Source organism: Phoca vitulina, unplaced genomic scaffold, assembly GCF_004348235.1.
Source record: "Phoca vitulina isolate PV1807 unplaced genomic scaffold, GSC_HSeal_1.0 scaffold120, whole genome shotgun sequence".
Lineage (NCBI taxonomy): Eukaryota > Metazoa > Chordata > Mammalia > Carnivora > Phocidae > Phoca > Phoca vitulina.
The window spans coordinates 959,930-971,218 of NW_022589823.1; the positions used below are offsets into that span (position 1 = coordinate 959,930).

The following is an 11,289-nucleotide window of genomic DNA, read 5'->3' on the forward strand; positions in this document are numbered from 1 at the left end:
CTTCTTCTTCTTCTTCTTCTTCTTCTTCTTCTTCTTCTTCTTCTTCTCTTCTTTTAACATATAATGTATTATTTGTTTCAGAGGTACAGATCTGTGATTCAACAGTCTTGCACAATTCACAGCGCTCACCATAGCACATACCCTCCCCAATGTCTATCACCCAGCCACCCCATCCCTCTCACCCCCCACCACTCCAGCAACCCTCAGTTTGTTTCCTGAGATTAAGAATTCCTCATATCAGTGAGGTCATATGATACATGTCTTTCTCTGATTGACTTATTTCACTCAGCATAACGCTCTCCAGTTCTATCCACGTTGTTGCAAATGACAAGATTTCATTCCTTTTGATGGCTGCATAATATTCCATTGTATATATACACCACATCTTCTTTATCCATTCATCTGTTGATGGACATCTTGGCCCTTTGCTCAGTTTGGCTATTGTGGACATTGCTGCTATACACATCAGGGTACACATACCCCTTTGGATCCCTACATTTGTATCTTTGGGGTAAATACCCAGCAGTGCAATTGCTGGATCATAGGGTAGCTCTGTTTTCAACTTTTTGAAGAACCTTCATACTGTTTTCCAGAGTGGCTGCACCAGCTTGCATTCACACCAACAGTGTAGGAGGGTTCCCCTTTCTCCGCATCCCTGCCAACATCTGTCGTTTCCTGACTTGTTAATTTTAGCCATTCTGACTGGTGTGACGTGATATCTCATTGAGGTTTTGATTTATATTTCCCTGATGCTGAGCGATGTTGAGCACTTTTTCATGTGTCTGTTGGGCATTTGGATGTCTTCCTTGGAAAAATGTCTGTTCATGTCTTCTGCCCATTTCTTGATTGGATCATTTGTTCTTTGGGTGTTGAGTTTAAGAAGTTCTTTATAGATTTTGGATACTAGCCCTTTATCTGATATGTCATTTGCAAATATCTTCTCCCATTCTGTAGGTTGTCTTTTGGTTTTGTTGACTGTTTCTTTTGCTGTGCAAAAGCTTTTTATCTTGATGAGGTCCCAATAGTTCATTTTTGCCCTTGCTTCCCTTGCCTTTGGCGATGTTTCTAGGAAGAAGTTGCTGCGGCTGAGGTCAAAGAGGTTGCTGCCTGTGTTCTCCTTTAGGATTTTGATGGACTTCTGTCTCACATTTAGGTCTTTCAACCATTTTGAGTCTATTTTTGTGTGTGGTGTAAGGAAATGGTCCAGTTTCATTCTTCTGCATGTGGCTGTCCAATTTTCCCAACACCATTTGTTGAAGAGACTGTCTTTTTGCCATTGGACATTCTTTCCTGCTTTGTCAAAGATTAGTTGACCATAGAGTCGAGGGTCCATTTCTGGGTTCTCTATTCTGTTCCATTGGTCTATGTGTCTGTTTTTGTGCCAGTACCATACTGTCTTGATGATGACAGCTTTGTAATAGAGCTGGAAGTCTGGAATTGTGATGCTGCCAGCTTTCCTTTTCTTTTTCAACATTCCTCTGGCTATTCGGGGTCTTTTCTGTTCCATACAAATTTTAGGATTACTTGTTCCATTTCTTTGAAAAAAGTGGATGGTATTTTGATGGGGATTGCATTGAATGTGTCGATTGCTCTAGGTAGCATTGACATCTTCACAACATTTGTTCTTCCAATCCATGAGCATGGAATGTTTTTCCATTTCTTTGTGTCTTCCTCAATTTCTTTCATGAGTATTTTATAGTTTTCGGAGTACAGATTCTTTGCCTCTTTGGTTAGATTTATTCCTAGGTATCTTATGGTTTGGGTGCAATTGTAAATGGGATCAACTCCTTCATTTCTCTTTTTTCCGTCTTGTTGTTGGTGTATAGGAATGCCACTGATTTCTGTGCATTGATTTTATATCCTGCCACGTTACTGAATTCCTGTATGAGTTCTAGCAGTTTTGGGATGAAGTCTTTTGGGTTTTCCACATAAAGTATCATATCATCTGCAAAGAGTGAGAGTTTGACTTCTTCTTTGATGATTTGGATGCCTTTTATTTCTTTTTGTTGTCTGATTGCTGTGGCTAGGAGTTCTAATACTGTGTTGAATAGCAGTGGTGATAATGGACATCCCTGCCATGTTCCTGACCTTAGGGGAAAGCTCTCAGTTTTTCCCATTGAGAATGATATTCGCTGTGGATTTTTCATAGATGGCTTTTATGATATTGAGGTATGTACCCTCTATGCCTATACTCTGAAGAGTTTTGATCAAGAAAGGATGCTGTACTTTGTCAAATGCTTTTTCTGCATCTATTGAGAGGATCATATGGTTCTTGTTCTTTCTTTTATTAATGTATTGTATCACATTGATTGATTTGCAGATGTTGAACCAACTTTGCACCCAGGGATAAATCCCACTTGGTTGTGATGAATAATCCTTTTAATGTACTGTTGGATCCTATTGGCTAGTATTTTGGTGAGAATTTTTGCATCCATGTTCATCAAGGATATTGGTCTGTAATTCTCCTTTTTGATGGGGTCTTTGTCTGATTTGGGGATCAAGGTAATGGTGGCCCCATAAAACGAGTTTGGAAGTTTTCCTTCCATTTCTATTTTTTGGAATAGTTTCAGAAGAATAGGTATTAATTCTTCTTTAAATGTTTGATAGAATTCGCCTGGGACACCATCTGGCCCTGGGCTTTTGTCTGTTGGGAGATTTTTGATTACTGCTTCAATTTCCTTGGTGGTTATAGGTCTGTTCAGGTTTTCTATTTCTTCCTGGTTCAGTTTTGGTAGTTGATACATCTCTAGGAATGCATCCATTTCTTCCAGATTATCTAATTTGCTGGCATATAGTTGCTCATAATATTTTCTTACAATTGTTTGCATTTCTTTGGTGTTAGTTGTGATCTCTCCTTTTTCATTCATGATTTTGTTTATTTGGGTCATCTCTCTTTTCTTTTTGATAAGTCTGGCCAGGGGTTTATCAATCTTGTTAATTCTTTCAAAGAACCAGCTCCTAGTTTCATTGATCTGTTCTACTGTTCTTTTAGTTTCTATTTCATTGATTTCTGCTCTGATCTTTATTATTTCTCTTCTCCTGTTGGGCTTAGGCTTTATTTGCTGTTCTTTCTCCAGCTCCTCTAGGTGTAGGGTTAGGTTGTGTATTTGAGACCTTTCTTGTTTCTTGAGAAAGGCTTGTATTCCTATATACTTTCCTTTTAGGACTGCCTTTGCTGTATCCCAAAGATTTTGAACAGTTGTGTTTTCATTTTCATTGGTTTCCATGAATTTTTTCAATTCTTCTTTAATTTCCTGTTTGACCCATTCATTCTTTAGTAGGATGCTCTTTAGCCTCCATGTATTTGAGTTCTTTCTGACTTTCCTCTTGTGATTGAGTTCCAGTTTCAAAGCATTGTGGTCTGAAAATATGCAGGGAATGATCCCAATCTTTTGGTCCTGGTTGAGACCTGATTTGTGACCTAGGATGTGATCTATTCTGGAGAATGTTCCATGGGCACTAGAGAAGAATGTGTATTCTGTTGCTCTGGGATGGAATGTTCTGAATATATCTGTGAAGTCCATTTGGTCCAGTGTGTCATTTAAAGTCTTTATTTCCTTGTTGATCTTTTGCTTAGATGATCTGTCCATTTCGGTAAGGGGGGGTGTTAAAGTCCCCTCCTATTATTGTATTTTTGTCAATGTGTTTCTTTGCTTTTGTTATTAATTGCCTTATATAATTGGCTGCTCCCATGTTAGGGGCATAGATATTTACAACTGTTAGATCTTCTTGTTGCATAGACCCTTTAAGTATAATATAGTGTCCTTCCTCATCTCTTATTATAGTCTTTGGTTTAAAATCTAATTTGTCTGATATAAGGCTTGCCACCCCAGCTTTCTTTTGGTGTCCATTAGCATGGTAAATGGTTTTCCACCCCTTCCCTTTCAGTCTGGGGGTGTCTTTGGGTCTAAAATGAGTCTCTTGCAGACAGCATATCGATGGGTCTTGTTTTCTTATCCAATCTGATAGCCTGTGTCTTTTGATTGGGGCATTTAGCCCGTTTACATTCAGGGTAACTATTGAAAGATAGGAATTTAGTGCCATTATATTGCCTGTAAGGTGACTGTTACTGTATATTGTCTGTGTTCCTTTCTGGTCTATGTTGCTTTTAGGCTCTCTCTTTGCTTAGAGGACTCCTTTCAATATTTCTTTTGGGCTGGTTTGTGTTTGCAAATTCCTTGTTTTTTTTTTTTTTGTCCTGGAAGCTTTTTATCTCTCCTTCAATTTTCAATGACAGCCTAGCTGGATATAGTATTCTTGGCTGCATATTTTTCTCATTTAGTGCTCTGAATCTATCGTGCCAGTCCTTTCTGGCCTGCCAGGTCTCTGTGGCTATGTCTGTTGCCAATCTAATGTTTCTACCAGTGTAGGTTACAGACCTCTTGTCCCGAGCTGCTTTCAGGATTTTCTCTTTGTCTCTTAGACTCGTAAGTTTTACTATTAGATGTCGGGGTGTTGACCTATTTTTATTGATTTTGAGAGGGGTTCTCTGTGCCTCCTGGATTTTGATACCTGTTTCCTTCCCCAAATTAGGGAAGTTCTCTGCTATAATTTGATCCAATATACCTTCTGCCCCTCTCTCTCTTTCTTCTTCTTCTGGGATCCCAATTGTTCTAATGGTGTGTTGTCTTATGGTATCGCTTATATCTTGAATTCTGCCCTCGTGAGACAGTAGTTGTTTATCTGTCTTTTTCTCAGCTTCTTTATTTTCCATCATTTGGTCTTCTATATCACTAATTCTCTCTTCTGCCTCATTTATCCTAGTAGTTAGAGCCTCCATTTTTTATTGCACCTCATTAATAGCCTTTTTGATTTCAACTTGGTTAGATTTTAGTTCTTTTATTTCTCCAGAAAGGGTTTCTCTAGTAACTTCCATGCTTTTTTCAAGCCCAGCTAGTATCTTTAAAATCATCATTCTGAACTCTAGTTCCAACATCTTACTACTGTCCGTATTGATTAGGTCCCTGGCAGTTGGTGCTGCCTCTTGTTCTTTTTGTTGAGGTGATTTTTTCCGTCTTGTCATTTTGTCCAGAAGAGAATAGATGAATGAGAGAACAAAATGCTAACAGGGTAACAACGTCCCCAGAAAATATACACTAAACAAATCAGAAAAGACCTGAAACCAGGGGAAAAGAAAGGGAAAGAAAGAAAAAAGAAAAAGGAAAAAAAAAAAAAGAAAGAAAAAGAAAAAGATAAAAACAAACAAAAACAAAAAAACCCAATATGATCAGATATGATCAGGCTGGTGCATAGATCAGTTCCACACACTAGATTTTGGGTGTATTTTGGTCTGTTAGAAGAAAGTGCCTCCCAAAATTTTAAAGAAAGAAAAACTTATATATGTACAAAAATAAGGGTTAATACGATGAAGGAATGGAATATGACTGTAAAGATGAAATTATAAAAGATTTTATAAAAGGAATTGATAAGAAGTTGGTTGAAAAAAGAAAGAAGAGGATTAAAAAAAAAAGGGGAGAGAATGTGATCAGGCAGGAGACTAGAACAAAGCCATACACTAGAGATTTTGGGTATATTTTGATCTGTTAGAACAAACTGTATCTCAAAATTTTAAAGAGAGAACAACTTATATATATATATATATATACCAAAAATGGGTAACTACTATGAAGGGATAGAATATGACTCTAAAAATGAAAAATAAAAAATATTTTTTAAAAAAGGGATTGATAAGATGTTGGTTGAAAAGGGGAAAAAGAAAAATTAAAAAAAAGACAGTTAAAAAAAAATTAACTTTGAAAGACTAAAGAATCATGGTAAAAAAGCCATGAATTCTATGTGCAGTATTCCCCTAGCACTGGAGTTCTGCCGTTCTCATTGATCGGTAAACTTGGTCTTGGCTGGCTGTTCTTGCTGATCTTCTGGGAGAGGGGCCTGTTGCCGTGGTTCCCAAATGTCTTTGCTGGAGGCGGAATTGCCCCGCCCTTGGCGGTCCGGGCTAAGTAACCTGCTCGGGTTTGCTCTCCGGAGCTTTTGTTCCCTGCAAGCTTTCCATGCAGCTTTGGAGGACGAGAGTGAAAATGGCGGCCTCCCCATCTCCACCCTGGAGGAGCCGAGGGCCCCACTCCTCAGTGAGCCCCCAGAGAAAAGCAGTCAATCACTCCTGTCTCCCCGGTCTCTGGCCGCACTCCGTGCTCACCTGGCCTGTGACCGAGCATTTCTATCTCTGGCACCCAACCCCATGTGGAGTCTCCAAACCCAGCAGATCCCTGTGGTGCACTCCTGCGCCACTTCTCCTGGGGGAGGAAGGGGAGTCTCCCCGGATCTGCCGCTTGTTGGGTCCCTGCTGGAGGAGCAGGGGCCCGACTGTGCCGTGGATCACAGTTTATGGCAACCCCGAGCTGAGAGCCCGCTCCTCTGCTCCGTCTCTGCAGCCGGCTTCCCCGCTCCAATACCTGGGAGCTCTGCTGCACTCAGTCACCCCTGGTCTTCCTGTGACCCTGAGGGTCCTGAGACCACACTATCCCAATGAGGGTTCCACCCCCCGCTTAGCCACTGGAGCGACGTCCCTCAGCGGAGCAGACTTCTAGAAATTCCGATTTTGTGCTCTGCTGCTCTATCACTTGCCAGTAGCAGCTGAGGGAGGCCCCCTCCCCCGCCATCTATCCTCCCGAATATCGTCTCGGATTCACTTCTCCACACGTCCTACCTTCCAGAAAGTGGTCACTTTTCTGTTCAGCAAGTTGTTGCTATTCTTTTCTTTGATCTCCTGTTGAGTTCGTAGGTGTTCAGAATGGTTTGATCCCTATCCAGCTGAAGTCCTGGGACCAGATGAAATCCAGGTCTCCTACTCCTCCTCCATCTTGCTCCGCCCCCTCCTTTTTTTTTTTAATTATTATGTTAAGTTAGTCACCATACCGTACATCATTAGTTTTTGATGTAGTGTTCCATGATTCATTGTTTGCGTACTAACACCCAGTGCTTATTACAACAGGTGCCCTCCGGTGATGGGTATTCAGCCATTATTTCTCTGAGTACTTTTTCAGCCCTGCTCCCCTCCTCCTTTCTTGAACTCTGATGGTACACATGCGAGAGCTTTTATTATAGTTCCCTAAGTCCCCGAGATTCTGCTTCCCCCCTTCCCAATCTATTTTCTCTCTGCTGTTTAGATTGGGTAATTTCTCTTGTTCTATCTTCCAGTTCATTGATACTGTTTTCCACTCCCTTGTTGTTGAGTCCATCCAGGGAATTTATTTCAGTTATTATATTTTTCTGTCCTAAAATTTACATTTTATTCTTTATATTTTTCCATTTCTTTGCTGAGACTTTCTATTTTTTAAAATTTGTTTTATGTGTTTTTTTATGGTGGTTTCTTTAAAATGTTTGCAGGTAATTCTAACATCTCAATCACCTTGTGTTTGCATCTATTGATCATCTTTTTTCATTCATGTTGGGCTATCCCTGGTTCTTGGTATGACAAATGATTTTCAACTGAAACCTGGATATTTGGGGTATCATGTTATGAGACTCTGCATCTTAATTTAGATCTCCTATTTTAGCTGTCTTCTGACATTGCTTTAGTAGGGGAAGTGGGAGCACTGCCTCGTTACAGCCAGGTGGGCATAGAGGTCCAGGTTCCACACTTGGCCACCATTGACACTGAGGAAGGGGCTCTTGTTATTTCTGGGCAGGGATGAGAGTTCTGGCTTACCATAATGTCCCTACCGATACCTCTGGCTGAGTGGGGTTGGAGTGGCTTGTCACTGCTACCTAGCTGGCCTCCACTGACACTTCTGGCTCTGGGGTCTTGTTAGTCCCACTGGGGCACAAGGCTTGGCTCCCAACTTGACATTCTCTGACTGCACCCTGGTGGAGGGTTTGTAGTGCCTGGAAAAGGTGAAAGTCTAGTTCTTTGCTCACATGAGTGGCTATGGGTCACAGTATTTTCTGTGGTGTTTCGTTGAAATACAGCAATCATGTCTAAAAGTTTTCCGTCTTGATAGGTGGTCCCCCTTCTGGTTATTTGATTAGAGAGATCCAGTTTTTGTTGGAGCCTTCTTAGTCTGTGCTCACTGGTGTTTCCAGCTGGCTTCCTCAGCTCCAAGTCTGGGATACATTAAACAAACAAACAAAGAAACAAAGAAACAACAAAACCCAACCCAACCAAAACCAAACAAAATAGGGAACTCAGTGTGGTGTTATTCCTTGGGTTCTAATGTTTCTAGTTGTTCTGTCTTATTCTCTCCAGTCTTTTTTTTAATGTGAAGCTTATACATAATGTCTAGGGTTTTCAGTTGTACTTAGTAAAAGGATAGGGGAAAAAGTCTCCGTTTTCCTGGAAGTAGAATTCTGTATTACTTTTTTTTTTAATGGAAAAGCAATATAATTTGCCATGAATAGATAAGCAACCCCCCACCCAATAATGTGGAAATGAAACAATGCAGTTCCATCCAGGTATGATGATTGGGAAAGTACCCAGCTGAGCGCTGGTTTCTGCTTAAAAAAAATTGAAGTTTACGGTGTTACAGACTTCCAAGTGCCATACTGGGGGATTATCCTTGATATTAACAAGATTCCCTACATCATGTCCTGAGGATCCCACACTGTGGGAAGTGCCAGTATATGTAACTGGTCCCTCTTACATTAGAAGCATAGGGTGAGTTTTAAAAAATATTTTTAACATTATGGAGCATAGTACATACAAATGAATAGTAAAAGGACCCTGATGGGCCCACCACTGGTGCTAAAAACAGAACATTACCAATATCGGGAATACTCTGCTCACCCCTCCCAGTCACATTGTGCTTTTTGCCACCCCCTGCCTCCACAATTTTGACATTTAGGATTTACATTTCTTTAATACGTGTGTGTGTGTGTGTTTTATTTTTTAAATTTAATTTAATTTAATTATGTTATGTTAGTCACCATACAATACATCATTTGTTTTTGATGTAGTGATCCATGATTCATTGTTTTCGTATAATGCCCAGTGCTCCATGCAGTACGTGCCCTCCTTAATACCCATCACTGGGCTAAAGATTTTATTTATTTACTTATTTGAGAGAAAGAGAGTTTGTGTGTACTTTTAGTCATAGTGTGTGTATTTTTCTGTGATTTTCATGTTTTATCCAACAGTATGTTTCTGAGACTCATCCATATTAACGCATGCAGCAGTGATTCATTAGTTTCCATTGGTGAATGCAGTACCCATCATATGGCCATGACAGAATTCACTTGCCTTGTTGGTGATCATTTGGTTTGTTTCCAGGCTTTAGCAACTGCAATGTCTGTGCATATGGTGTACCTGTGCAATCTTTTATCTTCTTGTGTGTATCTAGGAAGAGTAGTGTTGAGTCAAAGGGTGTACACTTGTTTAACTTCACATGATAATGCCAAATTATTTTCAAAATTTGTAACAATTTAAACTCTCACCAGTAGAGTGTAAGATATTCCACATCTTTGGGTTCATCTTTTTTGTAGCTCTCTGGGCTTCCTGGATCCAAGTAGGGGAATTATTGGATCATATATCTATATCTATCTTTAATTTTTTGAGGAACCTCCATACTGTTTTCCATAGTGGTTGCTCCAGTTTGCATTCCCGCATGCTGTTGAAAGGCATAACCAGAAAACCCAACTCTGTTTCCCTGTGAGGGTTTCCTGTTCTCTACATCCTTGCCAACATTGTTATTTTTTGTCTTTTTGATTCTAGCCATTCTGACTGTGTGAGATGATATGTCATTGTGTGAGACTTTGATCTGCATTTCCTCAATGATGAGTGATGTTGAGCATCTTTTCGTGTGTCTGTTGGCCATCTGTATGTCTCCTTTGGAAAAATGTCTCTTCATGTCTTCTGCCATTTCTAAACTTATTTTTTGGGTGGTGAATTGTATGGAGTTCTTTATATATTTTGGATATTAACCTTTTACCGGCTATATAATTTGCAAATATCTTCTCCCATTCAGTAGGTTGCCTTTTTGTTTTGTTGATGGTTCTTTTCTCTGTGCAAAAGCTTTTTATTTTGGTGTAGTCCCAATAATTTATTTGTCCTTCCATTTCATGTATGGCATATTTCATGCATAAAGGTTGCTAATTTTTAATATATTTAAAAAGGATTTCCAATTCTTCCTCCTCCCTTTTTTGCTTTTGCTCTTTATATCTTGTTTAAGAAATTCTTCCCTATCCTGAGGTCATAAAGATTTTCTGTTACATTTTTTTCTAAAACTCTGAAACTTTTGCCTTTCCTAATTATCTGCTCCATTTAGACTTTATGTATGAGAAGACCGAGACCCCATTTTATTTTTCTTCCATATGGCTAACCCATTGTTTCAGCTCCATTGCTAAATGACCTATCTTTCTCCCACAGCTTTTTTTTTTTTTTTCCTGCAAAAAGCTTTATTGTTTTGTTTCCATTTAGTCCATGGCTTGGGAGAGGGTGCCAGGGTGTTTAAAAAACCACCTAGTAGTTGAGGGAGAGGCTCAAGCAGAAGCCCTGGCACCAAGAGGATGTCGGTGTGTCCTCTCAAAGGATGCAGGGCTCCAGAGGCTGCTAGTCATGCTTGAGGGTGAGCCTTTCAAAGAGATCTTCACCCAGCCCAGCCGGGGGGCCAGCCAGCCTGCAGAGGTTACTCTGATGGTCTCCATCTTCCTCATCCAGGAAGTGTCTCTTCAGGAAGTCACAGAAATAGGGGTCTGCACTGGCAGAACCTAGGGCATGTAGACCCAAAATGGCCTGGTTCCTGTTCTTCTCCAGAAACAGGGTGGCTTCCATGGTGTCTTGGGCTTTACCCCACTCATCTTGAGACTCCTTCTGCATGTCCTGGAAGAGGGTGTGGCTGCTGTGCTGGTTTTGCATCTTCTGGAGATGCTCAGTGCCCTTGTGCTTCTCCTCAGCCAACTTGCAGCCCTCCAGAGCCATGTCCTCATGGTGGAAATTGAAGCCCAGAGAGAGGTAGGTGCTGGAGGCCTGCAGATGCATGTTGGCCAGGTGGTTGATGGTGGCCTCCACCTGGCTGGAATAATTCTAATGAGTCTGGGAGCTCATTGTTGATTGGTAATAAGAAGCTAGCTCAAAATATGGTGTTGGCTGGCCCTGGAGGTAGAGGGTGCCGGGGAAGATGGCTCCGAAGGTTGCCACTGGAAAAAATGTTGGAGGGTGGTTGGAGGCTGGTAGAAGGGGAGTCCCTGGGTCTGTTCCATCTAAATACTGTTGAAGCAAGAGATAGATCTGTGGGACTGCCAGGTATACTGCCTTTCCCCATAGTTCTGATCACCTCCATCATATATCAAATTCCTATAGATGTGTGGTCGGCTTCTGGGCTCCTACTCTATTCC

At 40.7% G+C, this 11,289-nt stretch overlaps 1 pseudogene; it reads right to left on the reverse strand.

The window, feature by feature from the left end:
- Positions 1-10,504: 10,504 nt before the first annotated feature.
- Positions 10,505-10,999, reverse strand: LOC116628439 (annotated as a pseudogene).
- Between the last annotated feature and the right edge of the window lie 290 nt (positions 11,000-11,289).